This window comes from Nomascus leucogenys, chromosome 9, assembly GCF_006542625.1.
Source record: "Nomascus leucogenys isolate Asia chromosome 9, Asia_NLE_v1, whole genome shotgun sequence".
Lineage (NCBI taxonomy): Eukaryota > Metazoa > Chordata > Mammalia > Primates > Hylobatidae > Nomascus > Nomascus leucogenys.
This window is the reverse complement of record NC_044389.1, coordinates 29,770,029-29,782,355: the sequence shown is the minus strand read 5'-3', so window position 1 is coordinate 29,782,355 and position 12,327 is coordinate 29,770,029. Positions and strand designations below refer to the sequence as shown.

The window sequence follows — 12,327 nt, the reverse complement described above, 5'->3', positions numbered from 1 at the left end:
GCGCTACTGCATCCCAGCTTGGGCGACAGAGCTAGACTCAGTCTCAAACAAACAAAAACAAACAAAACTCTGTTTTTTCAAACTGTGGTTTCTAGACAGGTGCTTTAGGGGTTCAGCAAACATTTGATTCAAATGTTGTTTTCATATTTATCTTAACCATGATATCAATGATATTAATTAGCAGGGGTAAATAATGCTAGCTGTTGTAACAAAGACCGCAAAATTAGTTGTTTAACACAAGACCAGTTTATTTCTTGCTATTCCAAACCTGTTAAAGATCTTCCCGCCCTGCGGGTGGCCTGCTACATGGTCCTTCAGAAACCAAGCTCCTTCCATATTACAGCCCTTTCCTCCTCTAGATCCTCAGTCCTTTCCAGCGTGGTCCAGTTGTTGAGGAAAGGGTTGAAGGGTTGCCATGGGGGGTTTGCCAGTGCCAGGTCTGGAAGTGGTGCATGTCCGTTCTGCTCACACTTCACTAGCTGGAGCTGAGACAAATGACCACAGGAAGGCTGGTAAATATGGTTGAGCTGTGAACCCAGAGAGAAAAGGGGGTGATTTTTGTTAAGGACACAGCTATCCGTCTCTGCCATAATTTTTAAAAATATCTTTTAACTTTTGGGGCACTACAGCTTACTACTGTGTTGCCAATGTTAATAACTTGTTTCAGTGCAGATTTTGGAATTAAGCTTCTTTGTTTTATTTAGTTAAAGACTATCCTAAGGTTGAAAGAAAGGCTATTACAAAAACATCTGTTACCATTTACAGTGATTTATCTGTGGCAATCACTGTCATCCTTGACAAAAGTCATTGCAAAGACAACACCAAAATAAATTATATTCTAAAACTGATGTATGTTTATAAGTCATCCATGAACTCAGATCTCATTCATCCCAAAACACTTCCTTGTTCTCAGTGACTGACTTTATAATATTTAACAGAAATATGAACTTATAAAATAAACTTACATTAATAGAATATTTTTATCTGTTCTGGATATATTGAGGTTGCCTATAAGGTTTATCTTGAAAAGGGTTCCATTGCTTAACAAATTTAAAACAGTGATATCTAAAGTCTCTTCTAGCTCTAACATTTATAATGCTTTCTATTTTTATATGCCATTGAAAGGAAGACTAACTCCTGATTGCATATAAGTGGTGCAATGCAAGTTAACTTATTTTCCTTAGTAGAAAAATTAAGTTGCACTGGGAAAACTGTTGTATAATGTGCTCCCCAACTTGTAACTTAAATCACTTAAATACATTATTTTAGAAATTCCTAGAGACTTGAAATCTTCTGAAGTGTCTACCAACTGATAATCCACGCAAATAATTTCCACAGCTTGTTTGATATTTGCAAGTGAAACACACTTTTGCTTATTCGTAATTAAGCTCATCTCTCCTGCATTAACTATAATGTCAAGTTGGTGGTGGGGGGGGCGGGTCTCTTTAATTAAAGAGCCCCAGACCTTTCAAGGATCAGCATTGATTTTCTTCTGCTTCAGATCCCTTCTTGATTAGGTTTAAATGCCTTTTTTGGGAACTACGGGCTCCTTTACTGCTCCTTTAAAGGAGTAGCCCTCTGTGTACCTCACTCAGAGGCTGCCTTGGGCCTGAAATATATAACCAGAAAATCGTGCCATGTATCTGATATTGTGGAGGCTAGAGGTGCTGTGGCTTTTGTTTTCAGGGTTGCAGATGGAGATGAAGGTCGTAATTCCTTTTCCCATGACTGCTGGCAGCAGCTGCAGGGTTACTAAGGGAACAGCTACAGACCACAGTGTGATGAGAGAAATAAACTCAGGAGACTCTGCCTGTCTGGCTTGGATAAAGCCTTAGAGTCCTGCCTTCACTGGGGAGTCCTTGCATAGGGCCAGCCAGGCTCCTGGAACAATCACTGCCCTCTACTGGATCAGCATAGGAGTCCTTGAAGCCCAGTGGGTCCTTCTGATGAACTGGGTGTTAGCCTTTGAGCTCTGAGGAAGTGGCGACCACAGAATTTATCCTCATTTCACCCCATGCACTTAGCCAGTGACAATGGTTTGCTTGGTTTGACATCTGCTTGTACTGAAACTAGTCATATCTGTGAGATCTGTCAGATGCGGGTTCTATTCAATTTGGTACACTTGCACAGAAAATACCATTTTGGGTTTGAAAGCAGATACATTTAGATCAGAGACATGAAAAGACAAAATGGCTTTAGAATGCTGAAAAAGGCCTTGGCAACTCTGAAATGGTGTTTTTATTTAAGGCTAATTTGTATGTCAAAGCAGACTCAGGGAAGTCCATTTGAGAAAATCCCCTTAGAAATGACTATTATTTCTATTATGGTTAGTCTTTAATGTGCAGCTCACTGTGGAGCTGGGACAGTGAGACTTGGCGGCCCATTTGCTTTAGCCACCAAATGTGACTTTTTTTGTCCCCAGAATCACTTCTGTTACTTTTTCCAGAATTTCTCATCCCCTTCTACTTATTTTCAGTCTTTTTTTGACCCACGCCTCTATTTTATTTTTCATCCAACCCTCTGCAATGAATGACAAAAATGGAATACCGAAGGAGAAAATAACTTGAAGCTATGAAATACATGTTTGATCTATATGTTCCTTGGAGAAAGTGTGGAACATTCAGACAAGAATAAAGAGGAAGTTTAGATCACCCTGTTTGCTCTCTGCACCCATCCTTCTCCACCTTGCTGAGTGCCTGGGGAAGCTGAGCTGCATCCAAAGGCCCCCTTGCCTGCTGACTTCTGCTGGAGTTTTGCCCATGTGAGTGAAGTTGGGCCTGACTTCCTTCCTGTGGGATTGCAGCTGTCTATCTGTGTGCCTTGACTGAAGGGCACAGCTCTGTCCAGCAGCCCTGTCTCCAAAGTTTCAGGAAAACACTCCTTCCTCCAGCCCCTTCTGGCCTAGGCTGCTAATGGAGCTGACCCTAGGAACCCGTACCATTCTTCACCTGTACCGTTCTTCACCTGTACCTCACAAATAGTCCCTTAAGACACTCTCCTCAAGTTACCCAGTATATGAGTTTTCTCAGTTTTCTGCTGAAACCCAGGATGGTACAATCATAATCCTTATTTAGAGATAAACATGGGTAGTCATGTTGGAGTGTCTCCTTAGCTACCTTTATTTATTATCCTGTGGGATTAGATTAAATCATGAATTACAGATGTAGCCTAATTCTGTATGTACATCTTTATATCTTACTTTATATCTTACCCCTCCCACATGTAATTACTTATGAGAGTGACCCCCTATTGTTAAAATCTTCCCTATCTCAAATAATGGACTTTATTGACTACATTTTGTTTCACTATATGGATAGAACTGAATTTATTTTAGGACTCAAGAGCAACTGTGTGATCTATCTTCTGAATCCCCTCAAACTTAGTGGCTTATGTATTTATCTTATTTATCTGCTGGTTCAACTTTGTAAGACAGAGGGTTTGACTGGCTCAGTGTGTCACACACCCCCTCTGGGGTACCCCTACTGGACGAAAGCTCAAGCTGGGTTACCTCATGGACAATTGAGCCTCTTTATGTTCAGCCTTCACTAACCTCAGTGGTTAAGTGACTTCTCCTAGTTCCCATCCTAGTAATTTGCAGAGCCAGAACTTGAACCCACGACTGCTGTCTCTAAACCCACGGCTTATCTACTCCAAAATGTATTTGCCAACATGTAAAACCCAATCTCTACATCTAATCACAGAAACCACAGTTGTAAGTCACAGAAGAATGTCAATTTTTAAAAAATGTATGTGGTTCCAAAGAAATGGGCTATCAAGACACGAAAAGACATGGAGAAAACGTCAGTGCATATCACCAAAAAGAAGTCCACTTGCAAAGTCTACACACTGTAGGTTTCCAACTGTATGACATTCCAGAAATGGCAAAACTATGGAGACAGTAAAATGATCAGTGGTTTCCAGGGGGAGGGAGAAGAGATGAATAGGTGGAGCACAGAGGATTTTCAGGACAGTGAAACTACTCTGTATGATACTGTAATGGTGCATACATGTCATTATACATTAGCAAAAATTCACAGAATGTGCACCTCTGAGAGTGAACCCTAATATAAACTATAGTCTTTCGGTGATAATGATGTGTCAATGTAGGTTCGTAATTGTCACAACTGTACCACTCTGGTGGGCGATATTGACAATAGGGAGGGTGTGCATATGTGGGGAAGGGGGTATCTCTGTACCTTCTGGGAATCTCTGTACCTTCTGCTTAATTTTGCTGTCAACCTAAAACTGCTCTAAAAACTAAGATTTCTTCCTTTTAAAAAAAATGTGTGGTTCCTTTTAAATTGGTATCCTATTAATTTCCATTGCCAACAGATTTACTGTGTTTAACTCTAGTTTTCATTTAAGAAAAATGACCGACTTTTTTATCACAAATGTCTGCAACAAAACTGACTTTCCCATCATGGGGGCTTTCTCACTGGAAACCTATTTTCCTATTGTTATTTTAAAGCAGTGTTGGCATCCATCTCCTACATTCAGATAATGTGGACACATAATCAATTACCAAACATATTTAATTCAGAGGCCTACTGAAGTGTTTCACACTTGAATCTTGTAGTGAAGATATAAGAGATTGTTTTTATTTAAAGCCCTAGAGATTTAGAGGAATAAACTAGAAGCTTAACTTGAGACTTTCAAAATCCTGAGATCTATCCGGGCATCCATCATACATGACAGAATGATTATACCACCTCCAGAACTAGGAGCTCGATGATGCACTGAGTTAATCTCTTTCTATTCCAATGTATACTACATATATATTTTATTCAATATATTGAGTACAGAAGCTTAAAGCTCAGAACTTTGAAATTCTCATGCATTAATTTCTTTTTGTTTAAACAACAAAAAGAGATAGTCTTCATTAGAGAGGATCATAATGGACATATGTGGATAGGTTTTCCTGTTGGTTGCTCAAAAATTAAATAGCAAAAATATGTGTCTCTATGTAAACATATTTTCTGAAATTGGGTCAAAAGGATCAATGACTAGTTTGTGGTATGTGAGTCCTGTGGACGATGTGTGTACTGACCATTCATGCTTCCAGAGCTTCCTTTCTGTTGATCAGAGATTACGGGAATGATGTTTTAGAAATTTGGCCACCTGGTTTGTAAAGTAAGGCCTTCCTGGGCAGAGTTTTGCTTTTCCCTTTGTCTTCTGAGGTGGATTTACAGGCAGCTCTTATTATTTACACTAAAGGAAGGAGGAGAGAGAGAGATTTGATAAAATAGGATAATCCTAAAATCATTTGGGGGGGTTAGAATTCATAGTTTATTTTTTAGATAACAGATATACTTCCTTAACCTAATTTTCTTTGGACTAATTTTAGACATTTATTCCTATTACTTGAACACACAGTGGTAAAAGGCAGCAGAGGCATTTCTGAAGCATGAAGGATCATGGGGGGAAAGAATGAGATTAAAATTTTGCTATGGATATTGCCATGTTGTTCTTACACAGTTAAATAACTTAGTTCTGTGAAATTTGCTCACAGTTTGTCTTTTAAGAAGTTATATACTGTAAAATATATATCTATATGTAAATTTTATGTATATTTCTGCATACATATTTTTATTCCTTTATCTATAATATACTTATCTATTATATTCCTGTATATTTTATTATATGCATATCAAAATATATAATTAATAACATATGTTATATATAATTAATAATATATGTTATATATAATTAATAATATATGTTATATAACATAATTGTTATAGTCCTTCATATGTTATTATATGTGCTTTATAATAATATATAAAGGAATAAAATAAATAAGGTTCTGGTTCTGCCATTGATTTACTGCATGATCAGTGTGGGCTGGGAGTAGGGTGACCAACCATCCCTCCTTTGCCTAGGACTGAGAAGTTTCCAGGGATGTGGGACTTGCAGTTTTAAAGCTAGGGTGAGCTGTTCAGCTGAGCTCAGGGGAGTAGCCGTGGACCAGGCAGGGGTGAGTTTTTTTGGTGGCCCAAGCCAAGTATATATTGCAAAAATACAGTGAGCAAAATAGTGGGTCAAAAAAATGGCCAGAGGAGAGTTAAGAGACAAAGCTGAATTTCCTGGCCACCCAAAGTTAGACAATGAAGAGTGTTTTTGCATGGAGCCAAATGAAATTAGAACAAGCTGGGCCCATTCTAGGTGGATAATGAGGGATGGTTCTCCCAGGAATTCTAGAATAGTCAGTTTGCTACTGTAAGGGTCTTCTCATTCAGTTCCCTCTGCTGCAGGGACCACCTGCTACAAGACTTACAGAGCCAATAGAGAAAGTCAGCACTTTCCTTCAGGGGAGTAGGTTATTTTCATCCTATGCAAGGGATAAAGTAAACATTGGGGTTTAATAATGAACTTTCGTTTCTTATTTTCATTTTTGAAAAGTACTGAGTATTTAATCTTATGAGTCGATAGGAAAATTGGGTGGTATTACATGACACTCCAAAATGCTTTCCCTAAAAGTTACCCTCCCATGGATGAGGGTGGTCTGACAGATAGTGGTGGTCTGTGATTTTACTCTACTCTTTCTCCATGAGAAGAGAGGCTCAAGTTTCCTTCTGGATCTAAATGGGTAGAATATGTGTCCAGCCCCTATGGGGTATATTGCCTCTCTCCATCCTCTGGCAGGAGAGGTGCTACTCTGCACCATGGTATATTTATTTAGTGTACTATATACACTAACAAATTTAGAAATGTATAAAGTGGAGATTTTTGAATACAGAGAAAATAGGGGTAGGGAAAGAATGGTAAATCTGGAATTGAATCCACAAAATGCATGCTGAGAGGTTCTGTATGGTGGATGGGCAAGGGTCCCACGTTGGCTTTGTGCCTAGAGAAAAACATGGTCCAATACGTGAATCAATGTCCATAAGATACAATAAGCCAGTGCCAGAAGACAAGCTCAATGCTTCTTTGTATGAAGGCAAGAGGGAAGTTTTTCCAGTGGGTCTTCCTAAGGAGGATACTTTGAAAGGTAATGAGCCACATTCTCAATAATATCTTGACAGGCATTTCATAGAAGTGCTTCCTATAATGTTCCTCGGATAAAGGCTGATGGCATAAATTCACAGGTCTATTCAATAAAAATTCCTATCTTAAATTCTTTACAGAACAAAGTAAGGTATGAATATACACATTTTTAAAAGTCATCAAAAGATGGGAAGAACTAAATGAGACAGTCTAGGTATGAAAATCTCTACTGGCCTGGAACCACCCAAAGACAGATTTTAGAGTATGCAGTAGAATGTCTGGATTTTCTATCCTTCAGGCAATTCTCCATAATGGTGTTTCTAAAACAAGCTTTTGAAGTATTGAAAGCAATGAGTTTGATGGGATCCTGCCTGACACATACCTCCTGGAATTCACTCTGCTGTATGGCTGATTATGTCCGGAACCCATTGATAATTCCTCATGTGAATGTTGAGAATGCAAGCACAGACAACACCTAAATAGAGGCCAGCCTGCCTTTTCTTGGAGATGGGCCAAGGAATGGTTATGGGAGCGCCAAAGCTCTTCTCACAATTCTAGTTCTTCCCCAAGGCGTGGAGTAATGGAAGGGCCCCAACATTCTATACCTGTGGAACATTATGGTAAGAATTGAAGTATGCGAAAAAAGTTAAACTCTTTTTGAGTTCTCTTGGTCCATGGGGAGCTGAGGTTCTTTTTTGACCACGCCTCAGATACATCTCTTTGGCTTCATTTTAACACTGTTCTCAAAATCACCTCAGAATGGTACCTGGAACCTCCGTTTAACTCCTTGATTCTACTTTGGTTGCTCTATGACTGCCCCCACCCCCCTCGCCCGCTCCCCTGTGCTCTGAGCAGCTTGGCCTATGTTTTCCCTTTATCTCTCTCTTCATTTTCTTTCTTTTGGCCCACCCTCCCCTCCTCCCCTCTCTTCTTTCCTTCCTTTCTTCTTATGCCTGCCTTTTCCCTGCCATAATTCATACCTAACCTCACAGGCTCTTTCAGAGCTGTTAAGTAAAATTCTATAAGTAAAAACACTCTATATAAATTTTTTTTCACCTGCTGCTTAACCTACCTGGTGACCCAGAGCTCCAATTTCTCATAAGAATTGCCACTACCTCTCTTGATTAAATTTTCAGGTTCATATTTTTGTACAATTGTTTTCTATAAACATGCATGAACACAAATAGGATTATTTATGTGATTTATTTCAGTCAAATTACTCTGATTCCAACCAATCTGAAGACGTCTCCAACTTAACCATGGCTTTGGACAAGATGGGGTTGGGGGGACAGTAAACCATGTTTTTTATTATATCCTGTCTTTGACAGATATCAGAAGACTAGACCAGTATGGAGTGGTATGACATTTTTAGTGATTTTTTCTTGGGATGCTTATCACATTGTACAGAACCTCATGTTGATCTTTCTAATTTTTTTTTGTAATCCATGCAAGCTGTATATTTCCTTGTAAAAAATTGATATTTGGGAAAATATTTTTACCCTGAGAAGTTCCCAGAAATAGATTTTCTGAATCTTATGAGCTATGAGACATTTAACCAAAGAAAATTTTCAAAAACTATTTTAAATGGATACTCCATATACATTGTGCTTAATTTTGTCAAGAGACATAGCCTTAGGAGCACTTTTGACCAAATATCTGCTGTTCTGTTGATAACCTTGAAGCTGACCTCTTTCCTATTAAAGAATTAACATTTGGAACTTTTATATGAATGAATAAAACTGCAATGTCACCTTCCATTTAAGCAATATTTTCCACTTCTTTGGCATTGCTAGCCACTCTTTTTTTTTTTAATTTGTGTCCTTGAGGTAGTCATTCATTTTGGATCTTAAATATCAAGCTTTCAGCATTTGTCCTTTTAGAGACTGTGTCATGAGGCTGAACTCTAATACTTGAAAATGATTAGCATTTGCCACTTTACAATTGTTCTGATAGTTCATCACCTGCTTGGATTTCAGCTTGCTCTGAATATTCAGGTACTTTATAACTGACTCAATAAAAATGTTTTGGAGTGTTTTAGCAACCAAACAAACCATGCGATGAGAAAGAGGTGCAGACAACTCGCTTGTGGTTATGGTTGTCAAGGAAACCATTTCCGTATATAGTGTTTGACAACAGCCATGTTTTTTTAAAGGCCATAAAAACAAAGCTTGTCCAGAAGCATGAAGAAGAAAGCATACAATGATATAAGCCACAGCCAACTAGAAGTTATGAGAATGCATTAGATGCAAAATGCTAGGTATCAATTGATGAGATGTTTTATAACATAGAAATAAAACTCAAGAGGGATAACATGTTGAAAAGTGTGGCAGAATGGGGGTGGCAGCAAAATGCCCTTGTTGAAGCAAGGTCAAAGTCTCACTATATTCTCAAAATATACTGTGTGCATTTTTAGAGAAATTGTTTAATTAAACAAACAGCTTCATATTTGCCATACACAAACTCATGGAATGGAATTTAAACAGCTTTGATAACATAATCAGTGAGAGGTTTGAATATATCGCCCAGCAATAGACTAGACTGCTAGAGCTACAAAAGCTGAAGGAAATGGAGAGCTTATTTGGGGGTTTTGTCTAGTTTATGCTACGTTTTGCTTTAAAAGAGGAATGAACTGTGGTGCATAGTGATGCTGAAGATCTTTATGGAGGAAAAAAGATCCTAAGATGTTGATTATGGATAAAGTCTATTTTGAAAGCTCTTTCTCAAAGTCTATACATATAGAGCAAAACCCCAAGGAGGAAAAGATGGCTGGGCATGGTGACTCATGCCTGTAATCCTATCACTTGGGGAGGCTGAGGTAGCAGATCACTGGAGGTCAGGAGCTCAAGACCAGCCTGGACAACATGTGAAACCCTCTCTCTACTAAAAAAAAAAAAAAATAGCTGGGCATGATGGTGCATGCCCGTAATCCTAGCTACTCAGGAGGCTGAGGCAGGAGAATCACTTGAACCTGGGAGGCGGAGGTTACGGTGAGCTGAGACCGTGCCATTGCACTCCAGCACTCCAACCTGGGCAACAGAGCGAGACTCTGCCTCAAAAAAAAAAAAAAAGAAAAGAAAAAAGAAGAAAAAATGATGTTGGTTTGACATTGCAGATTTTTATTCTAAAATATGGATTCCCATTCATAAAATGTGAAACATAAAGTATGAAAGATGTGGCAAAAGTGGAACTGTAAGGTGCATGATTCTGTAAAGAAAAGGGGTAAATTGAGCCTAGTCTGAAGCTATCCAACCTACAAAAAAAGAACATGTGGTTTAAAACATACATGATTTGACATGTTGGAAGTCAGATGAAAGTCCAATGAAAAGACATAATTTCTGAATAGATTCTAATGTCTAAAAGAAATGATTTCATTCTTGCTCGAGCAATTTTTTCTTATTTCATAAACTATTAGGGTAATTATTTATGTAAGCAGAAAAATTGATTTTATACTTCTCCCTTCCTTTTTCTTTGATATGTACACATAACTGCAGCATATGACATAGTAAAATTTTCACATTTGTTTCTTTACAATTTACCACAAAGGAAATGTTGTTTGGGCAACTTATGATGTGCAAAGATAGAGCCAACTCACTACTGCCTGTTGCCTCACATTTAAGTATCATTTATTTCTAAAGATTATGAAATACTTATTTCATCCTAGTGCCTCTTTCACATTATTCCATCAGTATTTTAATACAGAATAAGAAAACAAAACAGAATTAATATATTTTAAGGGCAAGACGACTGACCTCAGGATGACTGATTCTCTTTTATGAGAATGCTGTAAGAAAGTAAGTGGGAAATGAACTGGAGGAGGAGAACAAGACATCACAGAATGTCTTCAGATCCCTGTGGCATTTTAGTCTGTACAGAAAAGACCTAACCCAGTGCTTCACATGTAGGTGTTTAATTTTTCCCCTTCCATTACCTCCCAGACCTTGCAACCATAATTTTCAGATTTTTTACCTTCTATGATCTCTTAAAGCTTCCATTTTCTAATTAGTCAATCTAAAAGCATGAGAATGACCAAAATGGTGAAAAGTCTGGAAATCATATTATATGAAAAGGGGAGCATGCATTTGAAGAACTGTCACACAGAAAAGGAATTTCACTTTTTCCGTGTGGCTTTCATAGAACCAACTATGACCAGTGGGAAGTAGGTATATCATAGTAGATATTCAAGTCCTCAGAGTTGCTAAAAATAGACTCAGATGCTTTAAGACATAGAAAACTAGCCATTTTTTGAGGGGGCCCTTTAGGATTTTCACTGCATCAACTATCTCCAATGGCACTTTCCCTTAGGCTGGACATTCTCATGTCTCTTCCTTTAATCCAAGCTCTTCTCCTCCTAATCTCCTTACTACCTAAGTGTGAAATAGGCACCAAGTCCTATGGATTTGATCCCCTTACTGTCTCTTGAGCCTGTCCTCTTCCTTCCATCCTACTGCCGCTCCATCATAGTTCCTGTCTCCTTGAAATGTGAGCTTCCTGAGGGCATGAGTTGTCTTATTTTTTATACCTAGTTAGCTAGCACGATAGCTGGTTACTCAGTAAATACATACTGAATATGTGACTCTCAACAATTTACTTTGAAATCATTTGGTTTGAGTGGCAGCCTGGTCTATTCATTCAATAAACATTTTTTGAGCATCTACCACATGCACTGGAGGATATCTGGATGAATAAGACAAAGTGATTTCCCCCTCAAGCTCATAGTCTAGTTGGAAGAAAAATATGTAAATGAAAATGGATTTGGCTCAGGCAATGTTATGAAAATAAATACCTGATCAACTTAATTGAAGTTACAGCCTATCAGATTTCTACCATTTGGCAGGAGTTCTGCAGCCAGATCCACCAAGTGTTCTTTGAGATACCAAGGAGAGGGCTGGGTATCATAGGGCTAAAGGGATTGCCTTCTGGAGATGTGAGAGGACGTCCATATGTGAATGAGTGAGCCAGGCAAGATCACGAGGAAAAGCCGCAGTTCTGGTTCTCACTACCAGCCTTTCCTTGCTAGGAGCCATCTTTCCTTAGTTTAGAGATTCTCATGGTTTTATTTTTCTCCTCGGGCCTCATCTCTTTCCACATCAAACTCTGTTTCATATTGGTTTGCTGTCAAACTGGTTTCTTCTTAAATTTGCAGTGCATAAGTAGTTTCAGAGCTTTTGATTTTTCAGTCTCCAGTTGTTTAAAGTTCAGACTTTCTGCTTGGCTTCACAAATATAGTTAGCTATTATATGATTACTTAGTTACTTATTTTCCTATTTCCAATTTTATGAATCCAGGGAAATGCATGAAATGTTAGAGATGACAGGCTCCTCCAATGTTATATTTTCTGTTAAC

General features: G+C 38.4%; 1 long non-coding RNA gene across 1 annotated transcript; it reads right to left on the bottom strand.

The window, feature by feature from the left end:
- Positions 1-230: 230 nt before the first annotated feature.
- Positions 231-5,208, bottom strand: LOC105738768. The gene is made up of 2 exons (XR_004031630.1): positions 5,048-5,208; positions 231-527 (listed from the first exon to the last, which is right to left on the bottom strand). It is a non-coding gene; the product is annotated as an uncharacterized LOC105738768 (long non-coding RNA).
- Between the last annotated feature and the right edge of the window lie 7,119 nt (positions 5,209-12,327).